Raw genomic sequence first — 21,734 nt, forward strand, 5'->3', positions numbered from 1 at the left:
GTAGCAAAATAACCAGTAATGTACGGAGCAAGACGGAGATCGAAAGCAGTGTAGCACTGGCAAGAAGGGCATCCCTGGCAAAGAGAAGTCAACTAGTGTCAAACATAGGCCTTAATTTGAGCACGAATTTTCTGAGAACGTTAAGTTTGAAGCACAGCATTGTGTTGTAGTGAAACATGGACTGTGGGAAAACCAGAACGCAAGAAAATCGAAATATTTGAGATGTGGTGCTTACAGACGAATGTTGAAAATTAGGTGGACAGGTAATGAGTGGGAAGGTTCCGCGCAGAATTGGAGAGGAAAGGAATATGTAAACACCGACAAGGAGAACTAACGGGACGATAGCACAAGTGTTAAGACGTCGAGGAATAACTTCCGTGGTACCAGAGGGAGCAGTAGAGGTCAAAAACTGTAGAGGAAGACAGAGATTGAAATGCATCCAGCAAATAACTGAGGAAGTAGATTACAAGTGCTACTCTGACGTGGAGAGGTTGACACAGGGGTGGAAGTGGTGGCGGGCCACATGAAACCAGTCAGGAGACTGATGACTCAACAACATAAAAATAAATAAATAAATAATAAATTTACGGTGATCTTTTCTCCCTATATCGGTGGTCATGAACAAGATATACTCACATTGGCAGGAGAAAATTTGTGACTGAAATTCCATGGACAGCTATCGCCGCAACGAAAAACGCGTATGTCTTTATGACTGCCACACAAATACATGTGTCATATGTGTGTCAATTTCTTCTCTATTTTGCGACCTTCTTTGAACATTTTTCGATGTCCTCAGTCAATTCTATTTGGCAAGGATACCACACCACACAGCAGTACTCTAGCAGAGGACGCGTATGCGTGGTATAGACAGTATACTTAGTACCTAAGTTTTTTGAGCTTTCCAAGTGTTCTGCCAATGAGATGCAGTTTTTGGTTCACCTTACACACAACATTATCGATCTTATCTTCAAATTTTAATTGTTTGTAATTTAATTTATCTAGCTGAATTTACAATATTTATCGTGTAACCGAAATTTAATGGATTTCTTTCAGTATTAACGTGGATGACCTCGTTCCTTTCGTTATCCAGCGTTAATATCCAGTTTTCGCACCATACAGATATCTTGTGCAAATCATTTTGCAGTTAGTTCTGATCTTCTGACGTCTTTTCTGATGATAAATGACAGCGTCAACTGCAAACAATCTGATTGTTTCTTCATTTAAGCAGCGTGTCTCAGAAGGAAAAGTCAGTCACAGGTCTAACATTCGAAAAAAAAAAACGATCTAGCAAACACGGGCTCTAAAATGTGTCATCCAAACAGGCGACATGCTTCAGTTCGATGGTCCCTGCCCACTACAGTCAAAATTAATGACATTGTTGTATCAAAATCGGAACACGCAGGGGAAGTTTGCTGTGGAGGCCAGTCAAACAATTCCTGATTGTTCTTATACAAGGCCACCATGTGGCATCCAATGTCGCATTGCTCTTAATGATTTTGCTCGTAAGTGTTTACATGTCAAATAGGGAGTTGTTCCATGTTGTCGACAGTTGGCTCATCTTTCATTCAAATTCCATAACAAGGAACATTTTTTTTAATATTCAAAATAAAATAAATAAGTTTTGTAAAGGTTGATTTTTTTCGAGCATCCAACCCAACAATAGTTTAAGAGGAATTACCTTCCTCTACTTATACCAGAATTGCGTCCATTTTGTCGTTGGTAAAGTCTCCAGCATTATGATTGTTAAAACCTGCCAGAGCCTAAGTTCACATGAAGTTTCAGACAGAAACGCAAATTTTCAAGCTTTGAGCGAACGATATGTTTGCTTTCCACAAAAACAACGTGTTTCATCTGTTAACAGTGCGGTGTAGCACGAATTACAGATTTGATGTTCTTCCATTAATTTACTGCAGTACCAGTTGAGACTGACCTATGATTACAGTTTTCACACAAACGTGAGCCCCCAATCAGTTGTTTCCCAAATTCATAGTGCCCGCAGATATGTCTACCTTCTAGGTCCACGACTTCAAGTAATGTTTGAAGTGAACTGAAACGTTACAACAACAAACAGAAACAAAATGGAATATTAGATTATTATTAGCCCACAGCACAGATTAAAGAGATACATCTGCTCCACTTCCATATGTTAGCTGTCAGTATTTCCACCACACACTTACTCCAAAACGAATACACAGTGTCATCTGAATCTGTCAAACCACCGCATGGAACTCCCGTCACACAGCTAGTAACTGCCGAAATACTGGAGGCTACCACTATCATATGAGACTTCTTCTTTTATAACGCTGGTTTGTGACGTCATTCGTATGATCTTAACTGCCTTTTGAAAAAAAAAATATCTTTAGTGGGGATGTTTCTGGTGTATTAACAATGTTTGCCGAAAAGGGACTTGACCCTGGGGCCTTAGTCTTTCACGGACAAATGGTCTGTCAATTGATTCATCCAAGCACTACTCACAACACACCCGCGCCGCTGTACTTCCGCCAGTACCTCTTTTGATAGTGATCTCATAGGTTTTGACTGAGTCATTTCTCTGTAATAGCCTTCCCTCTAAGAACTATATTTCAGCAAGGTATGCAGAAGAACTCAAGAAGTTCAAATGTTAGGGCAAGAAGTACTGGTGCTTGCATGGCTCAGCAGAGAAAGCACTTGTCCGAGAAAGCCAAAGGTCCCACCTCCTAATCTTCCAGGAAGTTTGGGGTCCGAGCACGCTCCGCTACAGACAGTAATTTCACTCCCGTACTTTCTATATGAATAAACATTTAAACTGTAGGCCAGTTTTAAGAAAGACTACGGCGATCAAAAGACAATTCCGCTTTCCTTCACAGATAAGTTGTTTTATTTGCATGCAAGGAATCTTTTCTTTTAATTTTTTACTTTCTCGTTGAGCGAAATTGTGTAACATTTACGGCTACAAAATTGTAAACAGTTTCATGGTGTGAACCATTATCTGAATACTGAAGCTATACATACTAAGTAAAGCCGTGTTTCCTGATGACTCGTTTCGTGAAAAGAATGTCGTACATCAGTTATTATTGTTTAATTATATGTAGCCTCCAACTTATTGTTGGATAATGATGTACGGTAAGTTCTGGTTGAGAACAACCAATTATTTAGGAATAAAGGAGACGATTCACTGAAAGGCAGAAGCACTGTGTCGGCGACAGATACACAAACGAAAGGTAGAGAACTTAGTTATGCTAGCTTTCCGCATGAAAATCCCTTCTCGAGCTGTAGGATGAACATGCACAGAAAAACACAAACACACACACACACGCATATGCATAGTGCAGGGAGACACGCGTGTCCATGTGTGTGTGTGTGTGTGTGTGTGTGTGTGTGTTTGTATATTTCTCCTACAGCTTGAGATGGGAATTTCATTCCGAAAGCTAGCATAATTAAGCTCGCTACCTTTCGTTTCTGTGTCTGTCGCCGACACAGTGCTTCTGCCGTTCAGTAAGTCGTGTTCTTTATTCCTAAATTATTACTGAATTACAAATTTGGGGCCGCCTAGCTCATACACAAACAGCTTTACACAATTTTGTATGCGAAATCTAGCAATGATGGTGTAGTATATAATAATTCAATCGTCTGTGTATTCAAATTGTTGCATTCTTAGAACCGGTCTCTTTTGATATCGCTTGGTATTGGTTTGTCAATTATCTGTTGTATACCATCTAGTGTCTCACACAGAACATATCAAAATATGCGTCTTCCAAAGAATTATAACATATTTGTTGAATGTATCGTTACGTGGCATTCACAAAGAAACAGTAATATGGCACATATTTCGTGGTCGAGGACTCTCTGAAGAGAAGCAATAAGAGATTAGAAATGAGTAATCACGCGGTGCAGCCGCGTGGTCTAGGCACCATGCACGGTTCACGCGGCTGCCCCTAACCCCCATCCCCACCCCCGTTGGAGACTCGAGTCCTCTCTAGGGGATTGGTGTGTAGTTTAAGCTAGACAAAGTAGTGTGTAAGCCTAGGGATTGATGACCACAGCAGTCTGGACCCATAGGAACGTACCACCACAAATTTCGAAATGTATAACAAAGACGGTCAGTAACATATCTTGGTGTACCTGTATCAACAGGTTGTCCCAGGAGTAGTGGTCAGGATTCACGCGCTGGTATGCCATGCGAGGGGCCTGGGTTAGATTACCGGCTGGGTCGGAGATTTTCTCCCCTGGTAAACTGAGTGATGTGTTGTCTTTATCATTACCTCCCCACTGACACTCATGTTGCCGACGTGGCGTCAGCTAAAAAGACTTGTACCAGGTGGCAACGTTCTCCGCAGGTGAGACTCCCTGCCTCACCATCGCCACACTCATAATCACTATGAAGATATAACTGGAACGAGCACTCGAAGCAGAAAGTCTAGTGAACATGGGCTCTTCAGGGAATATACGCTCCTGGAAATGGAAAAAAGAACACATTGACACCGGTGTGTCAGACCCACCATACATGCTCCAGACACTGCGAGAGGGCTGTACAAGCAATGATCACACGCACGGCACAGCGGACACACCAGGAACCGCGGTGTTGGCCGTCGAATGGCGCTAGCTGCGCAGCATTTGTGCACCGCCGCCGTCAGTGTCAGCCAGTTTGCCGTGGCATACGGAGCTCCATCGCAGTCTTTAACACTGGTAGCATGCCGCGACAGCGTGGACGTGAACCGTATGTGCAGTTGACGGACTTTGAGCGAGGGCGTATAGTGGGCATGCGGGAGGCCGGGTGGACTTACCGCCGAATTGCTCAACACGTGGGGCGTGAGGTCTCCACAGTACATCGATGTTGTCGCCAGTGGTCGGCGGAAGGTGCACGTGCCCGTCGACCTGGGACCGGACCGCAGCGACGCACGGATGCACGCCAAGACCGTAGGATCCTACGCAGTGCCGTAGGGGACCGCACCGCCACTTCCCAGCAAATTAGGGACACTGTTGCTCCTGGGGTATCGGCGAGGACCATTCGCAACCGTCTCCATGAAGCTGGGCTACGGTCCCGCACACCGTTAGGCCGTCTTCCGCTCACGCCCCAACATCGTGCAGCCCGCCTCCAGTGGTGTCGCGACAGGCGTGAATGGAGGGACGAATGGAGACGTGTCGTCTTCAGCGATGAGAGTCGCTTCTGCCTTGGTGCCAATGATGGTCGTATGCGTGTTTGGCGCCGTGCAGGTGAGCGCCACAATCAGGACTGCATACGACCGAGGCACACAGGGCCAACACCCGGCATCATGGTGTGGGGAGCGATCTCCTACACTGGCCGTACACCACTGGTGATCGTCGAGGGGACACTGAATAGTGCACGGTACATCCAAACCGTCATCGAACCCATCGTTCTACCATTCCTAGACCGGCTAGGGAACTTGCTGTTCCAACAGGACAATGCACGTCCGCATGTATCCCGTGCCACCCAACGTGCTCTAGAAGGTGTAAGTCAACTACCCTGGCCAGCAAAATCTCCGGATCTGTCCCCCAGTGAGCATGTTTGAGACTGGATGAAGCGTCGTCTCACGCGGTCTGCACGTCCAGCACGAACGCTGGCCCAACTGAGGCGCTAGGTGGAAATGGCATGGCAAGCCGTTCCACAGGACTACATCCAGCATCTCTACGATCGTCTCCATGGGAGAATAGCAGCCTGCATTGCTGCGAAAGGTGGATATACACTGTACTAGTGCCGACATTGTGCATGCTCTGTTGCCTGTGTCTATGTGCCTGTGGTTCTGTCAGTGTGATCATGTGATGTATCTGACCCCAGGAATGTGTCAATAAAGTTTCCCCTTCCTGGGACAATGAATTCACGGTGTTCTTATTTCAATTTCCAGGAGTGTAATTAGGATCTATGAATACTTGTTCACCTTCGCTACTGTGAAACACATTTCTTCTGATGAGCAAGTTCCCATAACTCTTAAGATATGCATTACAGAGCACATGTTCAGCAGAAAATGTTTTTCTTATTTTGGTCCATACTACCTTCTCCCGAAATACGTAAACCATAGAACTTGCAGCAGAGCAGACTTATTTCACGGGGTCGAAGATGAAAAAGTCGTCACAGCTCTTAATCTCAATGCCACTGCGTTGATCCCATCTTCATTGTACATTTTGCTCCAAATGACCATTACCATTGTCTTCCTTAAAATAACCACTCTTCCTGGAACGCTCTGTTTATCTGCACTACACCAACCCAAATTGTGATGTGTGTGTGTGTGTGTGTGTGTGTGTGTGTGTGTGTGTGTGTGTGTATGTGTGAAGTACCATTGTCGTTACCCACTTTCCGGTTCCATGGTTCACAGAAAGTTTTCTCTCTGACTCTGCTTAGGCAGAAAACAATTAATGATAACTCGCAGTGGTAATAAACAGAGAGTGGGGGTAATACATGCGGTTCCTGATATCTATAATAGCTTCTTGGCTAACCAAAACAAAAGCCAGAACGAAGGAAAGTCGTCGTAAGCATACTGGAAGCGTTCAGAGAGCAACCTGCATCACAAACGCAATAGAGACAAGGCGAAACACTCTACTAACCAGTGGTGTGTATATAAGCTTCAGTGACCTAACGACACAAATTGAAAAATGTAATTTCCTAGTAATTACAAGTACTCTCAAGTCAGTGGATACTCCGCATGGGTAGCCCACGGCTGGGATAGGGGTTCACGCAGGAGCAACTGTAGCTGCTGTCTGCAACTCAAGTACATCTGACCAGTCTAGCATATCGATTCTCAGTCTTGGCCGGGAATCGAAATCACATGCCTGCTTTCGCAGGAGGCTTGGCTGCCGATGGGATAGGATAAACCTATGACAGGACTGGAGTATGAAGTTCTGGGTGGGTGGATTGCACAGGTTTTGCACCTGGGTCTTCCCCAGGGGTATGACCTTTGTGGAGAGGGGATGGGATTGGGAGTGGCATAGGGCTGGACTAAGAGGTTGTGGACGGTCGGTGGGTGACGGAACACCACTTTAGGAGGAGTAAGAAGTATCTCGGGTAGGATTTTAATCGACACATAAATGGCCAAGCCTGTGGTATATTCATCAAGGAAGGAGAGAGTGAGAGATGCCGGGATCCCCGTCAATGGCTTCTGCACAAGTTCGTTCAGCAATTGATCTGGTCGGATGCTGGTGCAGTCAGTGGTGTTTCTGGCCAATGAACGAGTTCTGGGACAAAGCTAGGTTTCACTGGCAGGGGAGTGGGTGCCAGTCAGGTTGAAGATGGGGACAACGATTCGGTCTCAGTGAGCATCTCAGTCTGAAAATACTAGGCCTGTGTCAACTGTATGGTAAGGTAGTCTCTGGTTTTTGTGCGAGCTAGAAGTGGCATAGTGGTGGTACCACCTCCACGGGTTTTCATCGCTGGTCATTTTCGACTCCCTGTTGTAGCCCAGTAAGTGCACAGATATTGTAGTGGCAGCAGGCAAGCTGTTACACAGGCTTGCCTTGGTCGTGACTCGGTAGAACTGACTCATTCGGCAGCTGTGGGGTGTGGGTAGGGGTGGAATGTCTCATTGTGGCCGAAACGGGTTTCAGTACCTCACTAGATGCTCTTGGCCAGAGGAAACGCAAGACATATGCTGCCCCCTGTCGTCTTTCAAGATGACTTGGGTCCACATGATGTTGCAGCTAGAAGTGCAAAATACATGTGGCAGGTCATGTGGCAATATGTCTGTATGTACTGGGTGGTAGACCTGCTGGGTTGGTGCAGATCAGAAAGTACTGGTGTCGTGTCTGTGTACATGTAAAATTTCAGTTGGGATATGCCTAATAATGCTGATGGACTAGGAAGTTGTGAAGAAGCAGGTGAGTGCTAATCTAAACTCCACCATCACCACTACCTTGCGCATCTGCGTTTAGAAGGTTCTGACCATAGGCCCACACTCATCATTTTAATTGGATCTGGGATGGAAAGGGGTGGTGGTCAGGTTCTCACTGCCACTGTGTTGATGAAAAGCCTGAAATTCAGGTGCCATGAACTGAGTGGCAGCAAGGAAGTGATATGTAAAGTGCCCTCTATATTGAAAATATGAAGAGGAGTGCACAGATTGTAGCTGCTGATATGTTGGTGGTAGCCATCCATACCACATAATGAGATTTGGAGATGCTGTCTACATCTATCAGCCACACTGCTGCCCAAAATGGTCCAGGGAAATCATCATGCACTCTTTTCCAAGGATGATGTGGCATGGCCAAGGGCTGAAACACAATATTCGGCTGATTGAATGGTGACGCAGTCCTGGTAGTTCTGGGTGGTGTGTTCTACTGTGGCTTGAACACTGGCCAGTGCCCATGGTGCTGTACTATGGCCTTCAATCTGTACATTCCCCAATGTGCAGTGTCGAGAAGCATCAGCCTGCATTCCATGATAACGTTATAAACTTTTGGGGATGATGTAGAATGTTCAATGCATCAGTTTCATGTTCTGATTGTACGGCAGGCAATATTCACAGTTGTTATGTGGACCAAAACAGAAAACAATGTCTTGTAAACGTGGGTAAAATGCAAACCTTGAGAGCTATGATCATTCAAAAAAAATGGTTCCGAGCACTATGGGACTCAACTGCTGAGATCATTAGTCCCCTAGAACTTAGAACTACTTAAACCTAACTAACCTAAGGACATCACAAACATCCATGCCCGAGGCAGGATTCGAACCTGCGACCATAGCGGTCTTGCGGTTCCAGACTGCAGCGCTTTTAACCGCATATGATCATTCAGTTTCGATATTGTGAAACATATCTTTTCTATTGAATAACTGTGCATTTTAAGGTCCTTATATACTGGACCCTCTATTTTTGTGCACACAACCTCCTCCAAACTTGTGGAAATCAAAGAGTTCGCAGCAGAAGAGATATGTTGCCTACCCCGAAATTTTAGCATTTGCGAAAAAATTTTCTGTACCGCATTTAACGTTACAGTTGCTGACGCCACGGGTTTCTCTGTGCCGCCGGCGTATTTGTGGGACAGGACGGTACCAATACATCTTATGTGTCCATGTCAAACGCTAAGCATTTGTCCAAATGGAACATTGCTAAATAAGGGGCCAATATAAGACCCTTTTTTGAACTGCATGAAAGCTTTATGGCACGCCTTTGGTCATAAGCATTTAAGACTTTTCTACATCTATTTCTGCGTCTACATAAATACTCTACAAATCACACTTAAGAGCCTGGCAGTGGGTTCATCGAACCACCTTCACAATAATTTTCTACTATTGCTCTCTCGAACAGCGTGCCGAAGAAACCTATATCATTCTGTGCCGACTCTGATTTCCCTTAGTTTATTGTGATGATTGTTTCTCCCTTTGCAGGTCGACGTCAAGTAAATATTTTCTTATTCGAAGGAGAAAGTTCGTGATTGAAATTTCGTGTGAAGAGTCCGCTGTAGAGAAAACCGCCTATCTTTTAATTATGTCCACCCCAAATCCTGTACCATGTTAGTGACACACTCTCCCCTACTTCTCGATGATACAAAACGTCCTGCTCTCCTTTGACCTTTCTCGATGTGCTCTGTTACTTCCATCTGGCAAGGATCCCACACAGAGCAGCGGGACAGGCGAAGTGTTGGCAGTCTCTTTAGCAGACCTGTTGGCAGGAAATCGCAGTCGCTGGTTCGCCTTCCCCACATCATTTCTTATATGTTCTTCCAATTTCAGATATTCATAACTGTAATACCCAGCTATTTAGTTGAATTTGTGACCTTTGGATTTGGTTGTTTTATGGAATAACCGAAGTTTAATGGACCCCCTTTAGCATTCATGTGGATGACCTCGAACTTTTCATTATGTAGGGTCACTTTCCAAATTTTGTTAAATACAAATATCTTATCTAAATCGTTTGCAATTGGTTTTGATGTTCTATTGACTTTACTTGACGATAAACGATAGCATCATCCCCTAACAACCTGATGGCTGCTAGCATTGTCTCCTAAATGATTTACATTCATAAAAGATAGCAGAAGTCCTATAACGCTACCCTAGGCAACGCCAGAAATCACTTCTCTTTTACTTGATGACCTTCCGTCAATTACTACGAACTGACAAGAAATCACGAATTCAAGCGAATAACTGCGACGATATTCCATTATCAAGTAATTTGATTACAGGCCGCTTATGAGATACATTGTCAACAGCATGCTGGAAATCTAGAAATACGGAAACAGTTCAAAATTTGTTGTCAACAGCACTCAAGTTAGTTGCGTTTCACAAGAGCGATGTTTTCTAAACCCGTGCTGACTGTGTGTCAATAGACCGTTCTGTTCTAAATAATTCATAGTGCTCGAACACAATGTATGTTCCAAAATCCTGCTGCATGTCGACGTTAATAATATAGACCTGTAATTTAATGTTTTACTCCCATTGCCTTTCTTGGATATTGTTGTGACCTGTGCAGCTTTCCAGTCTTTGAATACTCATCTGCCGTCAAGCGAGCGGCTGTATATGATTGTTAAGCATGGAGCTATTGCGTCAGCATACTCTGAAAGGAATCCAACTGGTATACAGTCTGGACCGGAAGACTTGCTTCTATTATGTGATTTAAGTTGCTTCACTATTCCGAGGACATCTATTTCTAAGTTACTAACGTTGGCTGACGTTCTTGATTTGAATTCTGGAATATTTACTTCGTCTTCTGCAGTGAAGGAATTTCGGAAGGCTGTGTTTAACACTCTACTTTAGCAGCACTGTCATCATCAGTATTTCCATTGCTATCGCGCAGAGATGGCCTTGATTGTGCCTTGCGGATAGAACACCTTACACACGGCCGGAATCTCTTTCGATTTTCTGTCAGGTTTCGAGACAAAGTTTCACTATGGAAAGTATTATAAGCATCTCGCATTGAAGTCTGAATCAAGTTTCGAGCTTCGGTAAAGAATCGCTAATGTTGGTGATTTTGAAATACTTTACATTTTGCATGCTTTTTCATTCTTTTTGTAACAGTGTTCTGACCTGATTTGTGTACTAAGGGGGATTATCTCCGTCGTTCATCAATTTATTTGGTTTAAATCTCTCAAATGCTGTCGATACTATTTCTTTGAATCCAAGACATATCTTGCCTAGACTTACATTGTCAATTTGTAAGCAGTTGATATTGTCTCTCATGAAAGTGTCAAGCGAAGTATTATCAGCTTTCCTGAATAGATACATTCTTTTTATTTTCGGTACTTTTATTTTATTTTCGGAGGATTTGGGACTTAACGGCAATCAGTCTCGATACAGCAAAACTGTATATACTAATTTCTGTACCCATTTTTACGCTCGTTATTAGCTCAGGATTATTTGTTGCCAAGAGGACGAGTGTGTTTTCACAACCGCCGTTCGAGTGGCCTCATAAACTAATTTCTCAAACTAATTTTCAGAGAATGCATTTATCACCTACGGATTTAAACATGTACTTTCCCTAACATATCTAAGAATTTAAACATCTATTTCGCCAATACATTTACGGTGAACTGAAATCACCACCAACTAAACCAGTACGTGTTTGATATTGGCTTCAGCCTTTCAGCAATTGTATCATCTAAGCCGGGAGGTCGATAAAGGATCCAAATTATTATTTATTCCGGTTTCAAAGACTCACTTGTACCCAGAAACTATCCACTTCAATTTCGCTACATAATAAACTACATCTAACAGCAACAAACACGCCACCGCCAACTACATTTAACCTATCCTTGCCGAACACCCTTAGGTCCTTCGCAAAAATTTCGCTTGAATTTATCTCCGATTTTATCCGGTTTCCAGTACCTGTAACGATTTGAGCATCAGTGCCTCATTTAGCACCTGGAGCTGTGGTACTTCCTCCAACATAGCTACGACAGGTTATAACTGCTATACCAACGGCTTCTATACTTACGTTCTTCCTATGTTCGATATGAACCCTCTGAGACTGAAATGCTTTTTGTGTTTCTCCGAGACTCTCTAACCAAAAAAATCACATACTGCACGCCACACAGTCCCTGCCTGCTATCCATGTAACAGACTCCTGCGTGTAATGGACTCCTGGCCTATTTAGCGGAAGTCTAATTCCCACCACTCTACGGCGCAAGGTGAGGAATCTGCAGGCTAAGCGGTTGCAGAACCGTCTGTGTCTCTGATTCAGACCCTCCACTCGGTTCTGTACCAGAGGTCAACAATCGTCCTGTCGACTATACTGCAAATGGTAAGCTCTTCTTCTATCTCGCACTCAAGACTGGCAGCCTTTACCACTTCTAGCAGCCTCTCGAAAGCTGAGGGAATCTCTTCCGATCCAAAGCGACACGTACAGTCGTAAGCCACCGCTTGCAGATGGCTGCACCCTGTGCTCTTCATGACATCCAGGAGGACCTGTTCCACGACTGGAATGATTCCGCCCGGTATGCACACAGAATACACACTGGCTTTGCTCCCCTCTTGGATGTCAATGTCCTCAAGGGAACAAAATTGTGCCTAACATTGGAGCTTCCAACTACCAATAATCCCGTCCTCTATGACGGCCTGGATCTTGGTGGCTGAGAGGTTTCTTCAGAACCAGTAAAAGCAACTGCATCTGGCTGAGGGACAGCGTCAGACACAGACAGCATCTGGAATCTGGAATAGAATAAATTTGGCACAATAATTTCATTTATACGGAAACGACTCTGGTTCATTAAGGTTCTTAGGAGCTGGTAGGTTAGTGACTCCTCTGCTGGTGTTATCCCATATTTACTTAATATATATTCCAATTACTTTACATTTCCTTCAAAGAAACTATGCTTCTGGAGGCGACAAGGTTAGTGACTGCTCTGCTGTTGTTATCCCATCTTTACCTAATATATATTCCAATTACTTTACATTTCCTTCAAAGAAACTGTACTTCTCGAGGTGACAACGCAGACCATTCGCTTGGATCCGCTAAAACATCATCTTTAGATTGCGTAGGTGCTGTTCCCGCATGGCCCCAGTAACTAACAAGTCATTTAAATCATTATAAAAGTTGAGGATACCTTGAATGAGTTGTTACAGGTATCTCTGGAATAATGAGGGAGCGCCTCCGACCCAAAGTTACAACATGTTACAACGATATGTGCCGAAAGGAGTATTAATCGGTAATGCCTTTATAGCGTGATCATCTGCAGCCAGTTGAAAGCAGGCACAAGTGAGATCTATGTTTGAAAGATAATGTCTCCAGCTAATGTTGCCAACAATTGCTCTGACCTACAAACTGGATACAGATCGACATTAGCTTGAGCATTAATGGTAGACATAAAATAGCCACGAATTCTAAGCGATCCACAGGGCTTCTCGACTATGACAAATTGAATACGGATCGACGTTAGCTTGAGCATTAGTGGTAAAAAACATCACAGATTCTAAGTTCTTCTTAACTGTGACCATGGGTGTGCCAACTGGTTAGACGATACTTGGGGTATTATCTCATACTATCCAGACTATATAGATCACCTTCATCATGCACGTTAGAAGGCACTAGATGCACCCTAATAAATGTAGACACTGTTGGTTGATTTAAGCAGACGTGGGCCTTGAATACCGTTGCGCAACCTAATATAAGTTGAAATAGTTCCTTATTTTGCGCAAATAAAGTATCAAGTTCTGTGAGTGGAATCGCAGTTGCAACTAGATTCACTTGTTCGTGAAAGCAGAAACCAAAGTCCCAGAACCATCTAAGCCAAATATGTTAGACATTGTGCTAGAGTTGACTACCATCAGGGTTGTTTGTGGAGCTGCATTTATACAGTTAACTCGGACGCTGACGATCTGACGATGCTAAAGGCGCTGTAGTTGTGGTGAGCAGATGTGTGGACATATGTGCACATTAGTCGGAGACATGGTCACTCCAATGTCCTATGGGGAATTTGCCGTCACTCCATTAATATCCAGTTGCCACATGAGCTTCTGAATCCCGTCTACTGCTGCTGATAATGGCACTGTTGATGTAGTTACGCTGCACTGACAGCATTTTCTTGCTGTCGCATACCGGCCAAGCCAGACGCTAGTGAGATATGCCGAATTGCGGCACGCAAAACACCCGAGTCACGGAAAGGGCAGTGACGTCACTGATACCATGGACCCCAATCTCGACACGATTTGATGGCACGGACTTTTCTAGGACTGCAACAATGTCAGGACTGAAAATGTTGTGTAAGTGTCCGCTTGCTTTGAGACACGCCGACAACGAACAAAGCACATCTCTTTTTGTGCGTGAGGGCCTGTAGATCAGAAACTGCGGCACTAACCGGTGAACCTCATGTCGATGGATTACCAGACGAACGGTGCTAGGTAAATTGGATGATGACGATTATTGGATGTCATCAGTTGATCGTAGAAATCAACAGCAACTGCAATTTTAAGAAAATCGAGTCCAGAAGTATAATGAAGATTTAGGCATTTTAGCACATCACTCACTCACTCATTCACTGTATTGACGGGCCTGCCTTGGCCCGAGGTGTAGGAGTTTAAGCTGGTTGAGCTGTTCCTCCTGGAATCCTCTCTGGTGGGAATATTTTTCTTCGCGTTTTGGTCTGGCCTCTGGTTTCTGTGGATGAAGGAATTTACCTGCCGGGTGATTCCGGCGGCTTCTTGTTCTTCTTCTTCTTGCTGCTTCCTGGCTGCCCGAATTCAATCTTCTTCAGGCGGGAGAAGTTCACTGGCGGCATCTGTTGCTGGATGTACTTGACTGCTTGGTCAGTCATGTACCGCCAGTCCTCTTCGGTGAAGATCGGGTGCTTGTTTATTAGCTCTAGATCTCCACGCCTGACGAGTTGCCTCCCGTGCAGCTTCTGGTTCAAGGGCTCGCACCCCCAGTGGAATGGATAAGGTTTATGAGCAAGGCGAGGGATGTTATCTACCGTGAAAGGGTAAGGATGATCATGATGGGGGTAGCTACCGTCGCGCATGGAATCTGCGATCTTGGTGAGCACCTCCCTCACACAGTTCTTGTTGGGGAGTGGGAGGCACTCGAATGGCTCGTCTTCTTCTTCTTCTCCCTCGGTCTCAATCGGCACTTCCTGTGTCGTCTGCGTTTACGCAGAGGCAGGAGTGACGACTGCTTCCGAAGGGGCCGTCTCCTCGTTGTCGGTGGTTTTCCACGACTGCACGACCACCTACCTAGCAACCTGCATTGCCGCGTCGGCCAAGGAGGCGGTCGTTTGTGTTGCCGCGTCTACCCCCGTAATGATGGGGGTCGGTGCCACGTCCGGCGTCGTGCGCGACGCGAGGTACAGGGCGACCCTTACTTGAGTCACCTCCTGACGCGTCTCTTCTAGTTCTGCTCTCAGGGCCGCTCTCTCCTCCGCCATGGCGGATTCGAGCGCGGTGATTGCGTCCTCGTTGGCTTCCCGCAGTGCTTGGCGGAAGGCGTCCACGTCGTGTTGGTGGCGCAGCCCTCTCCCCCTACTAAGGTAGGAGGGCGGGGTGTCCATCTGTTCGGCCACCTCTTCGTGTGTGGTGGCCAACTTCCTCTGCTTCCACGTCTTCAGATAGCTGCAGCTGCGTGCGTTTGCGACGTGCGAGCCACCGCATTTTACCCACACCGCTGCAGTACCTCTTGGTTTGGTGCAATTACGTGTGTCGTGCGGTTTCCCGCACTTAACACACGCAACCATCCCGCCGCATTCCCTGGCTATGTGTCCAAGCTTTTGACAATTATAGCACTGTAATTGTGCCACATGCTTCCGCTTCTTCTTCTTTTTGCCGCAACCGTTGAACCCGAGTGCGTTTAGCAGGAGCTCAACAGCAGCAGCAATCTTGCCTCTTCCTCCACTCCTACGTCTCGGCATGGCGTTGGGCTAGTGGCGTTGGCGTGCGCGAGCGACGGTGACGAAGTGAGCCGCAGCGAGTCGAGCAGCGGAGTGCGTGCGTATTTTAGCACATCGCAGAAGATTGGATCAGATGGTCCTTTACATTAATTACTCTGTCAGGAGTGAGATATATAATTTCATTATGGATTGATAGTTCTATATATGATGTGCTACACTGTTTGCAGGAAAAATCACACTTGTGTGCCGAGTCTTGCAAGCCAGGAACTTATACTGCTTAACCTCCTCAGTCCTGACCTGATATTATTTGAATAAAACGTTTGTGTTGGTGGTCAGTGCACTGTTCTGTGTCAAAAGAGAGCTAAAATACCAAATTAGAACGAAATGTCGTGAGACAGCTCAGTTTTAGGACTTGTTTGCAGTGAATACTATTTATGACAGAAAATACCTAGAAAACTCTGAATTATACACTTAAAAATTATGCAAACAATGCCACTGTGATATGCGAAACAGCCGAATGTAAACACAATGTAATGTTATAGTGTTCTTATGTAATACACAATCACATATTCGAAAATGTAGGTGTGTTACGATATTACAGCATATTATAACGACATTCTGTATCAAAATTACTGAAAACAGACTGAAATATACAGCATTTCTGGAAGAAATGCTGACACTGTCATAAACAGCTTTCTTCAAGCACATACTGCCAACTACTGGGGACATGCAGAAACGAAAACAAGTGATGCACAAAAAGCACACACTGTAAAGTATGTACTACAGTCAGCCACAGAGATTTTCGTTTAGTCCATGAGATTGGAAAAAAAGTTAGGTGTGCCATATATGCTACATAAGGAGTGAGGAGATTAACATATTGGTCAAATATGTGTGTAGTTGCAGCTACTTGCGTTTCGTTACGCTAATATTATGTCAGCAAACCATAAACATCAGAAAATTTCAAAGTACTGGGGGTCCGAGAGCGGAGGGATCCTCTGCTCCAACCCGTACAGTTTATAACTAGAAGAGCGCATCGTGCGTCCGTTATTTGAATTGCAGCGCAGCAAAGAACAAAAGAACGTAAATAGACAGCCCAGTTCGTTTATCTCGTCAAAGAAAGCGAATGCCGGAGGGGTTAGCGATGAAGCGGCAGCAGATGGGTTTTCTGCAGTTATATTAGCAATTTCTCCTATTGTTGTTGTAATTCCCACTGCTGTTCTTGCTGCTTCTGCTGTTTCTGCTGCTACAACTGCTGAAATTCTCACTGTGATTCCTGCTGACGCTATTGCTGCAGTCGTTGTTGCTGTTGCAGCTGCAACTGCTGCTGCCGCAACTTCGGAAACTCGGGAACCATGCTTCTCAAGAGTAGTGGCACGGTGAGAAATTACTCGCCACCACCTTTCTGTTCTACTCTGCATAGACAGAACACAGTTTATGATCACTCCCACTGGCAGTAACGTTAAGACTAGAGCAACAAACAGGCGGCTCCCGTTCGGTGGTTCACGGAAAATTTTCTATCCTGCTCTGCGTAGATGGAACACAGGTTACGATCGCCCGCACCGGCGGCAACCGAGAGAGTGCTGGAACATACACTACTGGCCATTAAAATTGCTACACCAAGAAGAAATGCAGAGGATAAAAGGGTATTCATTGGACAAATATATTATACTAGAACTGACATGTGATTACATTTTCACGCAATTTGGGTGCATATGTCTCGAGAAATCAGCACCCAGAACAACCACCTCTGGCCGTAATAACGGCCTTGATACGCCTGGGCATTGAGTCAAACAGAGCTTGGGTGGCGTGTACAGGTACAGTGCCTATGCAGCTTCAACATGACACCACAGTTAATCACGAGTAGTGACTGGCGTATTGTGACGAGCCACTTGCTCGGCCACCATTGACCAGATGTTTTCAGTTGGTGAGAGATCTGTAGAATGTGCTGGCCAGGGCAGCAGTCGAACATTTTCTGTATCCAGAAAAGCCCGTACAGGACCTTCAACATGCGGTCGTGCATTATTCTGCTGAAATGTAGGGTTTCGCAGGGATAGAATGAAGGGTAAAATGGTTCAAATGGCTCTGAGCACTATGGGACTTAACATCTGAGGACATCAGTCCCCTAGAACGTAGAACTACTTAAATCTAACTAAGTACACCATACATACATCCATGCCCGAGGCAGCATTCGAACCTGCGACCATAGCGGTCACGCGGTTCCAGACTGTAGCCTCTAGAATTTGCTTAGCCACCCCGGCCGGCTGAAGGGTAGAGTCACGGGACGTATCACATCTGAAATGTAACGTCCACTGTTCAAAGTCCCGTCAATGCGAACAAGAGGTGACAGAGACGTATAACCAATGGCACCGCATATCATCATGCCGGGTGATACGCCTGTATGGCGATGACCAGTACACGTTTCCGATGTGCGTTCACGGCGATGTCGCCAAACACGGATGCGACCATCATTATGCTGTAAACAGAAACTGGATTCACCGGAAAAATTACGTTTTGCCATTCCTGCACCCAGGTTCGTCGTTGAGTTCACAATCGCTGGCACTCCTGTCTGTGATGCAGCATCAAGTGTAACCGCAGCCGTGGTTGCCTGGCTGATAGTCCATGCTGCTACAAACGCCGTCGAACTGTTCGTGCAGATGGTTGTTGTCCTGCAAACGTCCCCATATGTTGAGTCAGGGATCAGGACGTGGCCGCACGGTCTGTTACAGCCATGCGGATAAAATGCCTGTCATCTCGACTGCTAGTGATACGAGGCCGTAGGAATCTAGCACGGCGTTCCGTATTACCCTCCTGAACCCACCGACTCCATATTCTGATAACAGTCATTGGATTTCGACCAACGCCAGCAGCAATGTTGCGATACGATAAACCGCAATCGCGATAGGCTACAATGAGAAACGTGATGGTACGCATTTCTCCTCCTTACACGAGGCATCACAACAACATTTCACCAGGCAACGCCGCTCCACTGCTATCTGCGTATGAGAAATCGGTTGGAAACTTTCCTCATGTCAGCACGTTGAAGGTGTCGCCACCGGCGCCAACCTTGTGTGAATGCTCTGAAAAACTAATCATTTGCATATCACAGCTTCTTCTTCCTGTCGGTTAAATTTCGCGTCTGTAGCACGTGATCTTCGTGGTGTAGCAATTTTAATGTGCAGAAGTGTAAATGCGCTTCTCGTCATAAGCCCACAAAAAGACTCCAGGGAGCAATCCGAATCAGAAACGTAATACTAACAATACTAATTAATTGTACTCATTTAAGGCTTCAATAAACTAGCAAGACTAAGGCCGCCTCCATGCTGAGCCATCGAAAAGCTCTTCCCAGCGGCTCTTCCGCAGGCAAAGCAGTGGTTGAAATAGGCGCCTTCTAACATTGGGCGCTATAGCTCTTCTGCGGCGCTCAGTGGCGGATTACCGCCCCTCGGCCACGGTTGGAGGCACATTGCTTCCAGGCAGGGAAGTTAGTACTCTCCCGTCAGTGGACGATACCAGGTGGGCCACTCGCGACTGCAGTGGCTTCCCATCAGGGAGCAAGTTGTGGCCGACCTACGTAGCCTAACCTTTCCTCAATATCGATATGCGGTGTGGGCGGGGAATCCGAATCACTGTCAGACACAAGAAAGGATTGATTGCTGGCAAGCCTCCGCACGAACTCGAATCTCCCTAATCTTGCATGCATGCGAAATATGCTTAGATGGAGGCTACGTTCCTTGCCTCTTCGAGGATCGTACACTCTAGGAATTTTAACAATGAAGTAAAGTGATACGTATCGTGTAGTGTGGCCAGAATCTCCATGACGCTTTCACGGTTATTAAAAGAGTCCTTGAAGAAATGTGCAGTTCTTCCTTCGATCTTCTCTAATTCATCGATCAGTCCTCTCTGGTGAAGGTTTCCAGAATCACGAGCTGCCTTAAAATAAACGTTGAACGATATTCCAGTAAGATACCTCCTATAAGAATGGACTATAAAACAGGGTGTATACGTGGACAAGGACAAAAAATTCCCGGATTTCTCCCGGATTTCTCGGTTAAAAATACACTTTCTCCCAGGTGAAAATATTTCCCCTGTTAACTGACAGTGTATTTTCTCTCGGACCTGTGTAAGTGCTTTGATTGATTATGGTTTTATACGCGCGAGTAGAATTTCCCGGTGCTTTATAGAACTAAACACAGGGAAAAATATTCGTTTTGGAAAGATCTTTGATATGCAGCAACATGTACGCAGCATATTTTCGTATTACGAAAGTAGAAATTCTAATTCCACCAAGCACCGCATGGTAGCATCAGAATTTCTAGATCCATACTAAAATGTGCACATTTAAAGTGCACATTTGTATGTCCATATTCCCAGTTAAGTAGGCCGACGATCTTTTTTGTAACGACAGAATATAATTCACAAAGTACCAGTATCAAATGCTTATTAGGCCTCCTACAAGCAAAAAGTCTTACGTTAGGAAATAGTTTCACACTTCATTCATACGCTCCAGTTTTTCGAGCATGAGATAGAAAAGTAGTAGTACGAAATTTTTATACAAATTTGGAATCGTCATATTGTTCCATAATTTATGTGATGCCCCCGTTTCTTCTCCTTCCTCGTTCTAACAAACTGTCTTGTTATCACTAATTCTGTAAATATTCCTGCCAATGTCAAAGCTTATTCACAGTCCAACAATTCTGACAGAATCACCGGTTTAGTTATCCCGCGATTATTCTCCGGTTAGGCGTTGCTACATGTTCGTACAACGCGTTTTCAGCGCTTCTTCCAGAATAGAATTTAAAGCGGCTGCTAGCCGGGGACTGTACAACTGGCCCTTACTAGTATAGCGATATGGCCAAAAATTTTCTGTCAAAATTTCATTTTCTTAGATACACCGAGAAGTTAATAGGTAATCTTTCTTACCTGTTATTCGTTTATTTCCACTCCTGTAGTCTGAATCTATGGATTTAGATAGTAATTATAACAATGCTCATCATTTGCAAACCCAATCAACCACACAATCAGACAGCGGTTGGCACTCATCCGTTCGGCCTTACTCCGCCAGGTCGTATAGCCCCTTTTGTCTGTAGGAAAGTTTGTTTGTACATGCTACGATGATTCCCCTGACAGAGACATCATGTACACTATGCACGCATTCACAAATCAACTTACGATTCATTCAGAAATCAACTTAGAATGTGTTCAAAAATGTTCAAAAACCGACAGGGATGCGTTTCAAAGTCATATGAATAATCGATAGACTAACGTGCGCTAGATGCTAGTCGCTTTGTGAAACAAGGTTTTTCCCTAAATAGCATGAATTTGCCCCATCCCTCTCCTAGAACTGGGCTTGCTGCGCATGCAATAATTTGTGAGCTTGGGCGCTCCAGTAAAATTTTTCCCGGTAGCATCTAGCTGCTAGCTGCGACTGCTTACACAGCCAACAGCCACATTTCTGTAGCCAGAAGCGGGTACTACTCAACTGCGAATGCGCATGATCCCGCTCGTAACTGCTAAAACGGGTCTAATACAAACAGTTGTGACGTCACGCTCATCGGAGGCAACTGGTTGTTACGGAACATTGCATAGTTTTCCTAAAGCCTTTGATACATTTTGCTGTTGGCAGACGCTTGTATGAGCACTGTGTTTTGTTGCTGTATATGGCGCATTTCCTTTGCAATTTAAGTTTTATTTTCGTTTTTTCTCTCGTTCATGTTTTATTGTTGCAGTATTATTCTGAAATAGCGGTATACAGTAATATCCTTTGTTAGAGTATCGGTTCTTACCAGTCAAAATTACAAAAATTAACTGACAACAAAAATAATGAAAACTTCTCGGAAATCTAAAAAATTCCCGGGATTTTCCCGGATCTCCCGGTTCTCCCGGATCGTATACAACCTGGTAAATAATCAGCAAAGGAGGCCGAGGCCTTCCGGCACAAGAGTAGCCCCGCCCTGTCATAGGCCATTCCAAAGAAGGTGAGTGGAGCGGACAGAGCCTCA

General features: G+C 44.9%; 1 protein-coding gene across 1 annotated transcript in view; it reads left to right on the plus strand.

Moving 5' to 3' along the window:
- Nucleotides 1–21,734, plus strand: part of LOC124620046 (dipeptidase 1-like) — a 632,482-nt gene that overhangs the window by 69,228 nt on the left and 541,520 nt on the right. The gene's annotated exons all lie outside the window — the stretch shown is intronic.

The sequence above is a fragment of the Schistocerca americana genome, chromosome 6, assembly GCF_021461395.2.
Source record: "Schistocerca americana isolate TAMUIC-IGC-003095 chromosome 6, iqSchAmer2.1, whole genome shotgun sequence".
NCBI lineage: Eukaryota > Metazoa > Arthropoda > Insecta > Orthoptera > Acrididae > Schistocerca > Schistocerca americana.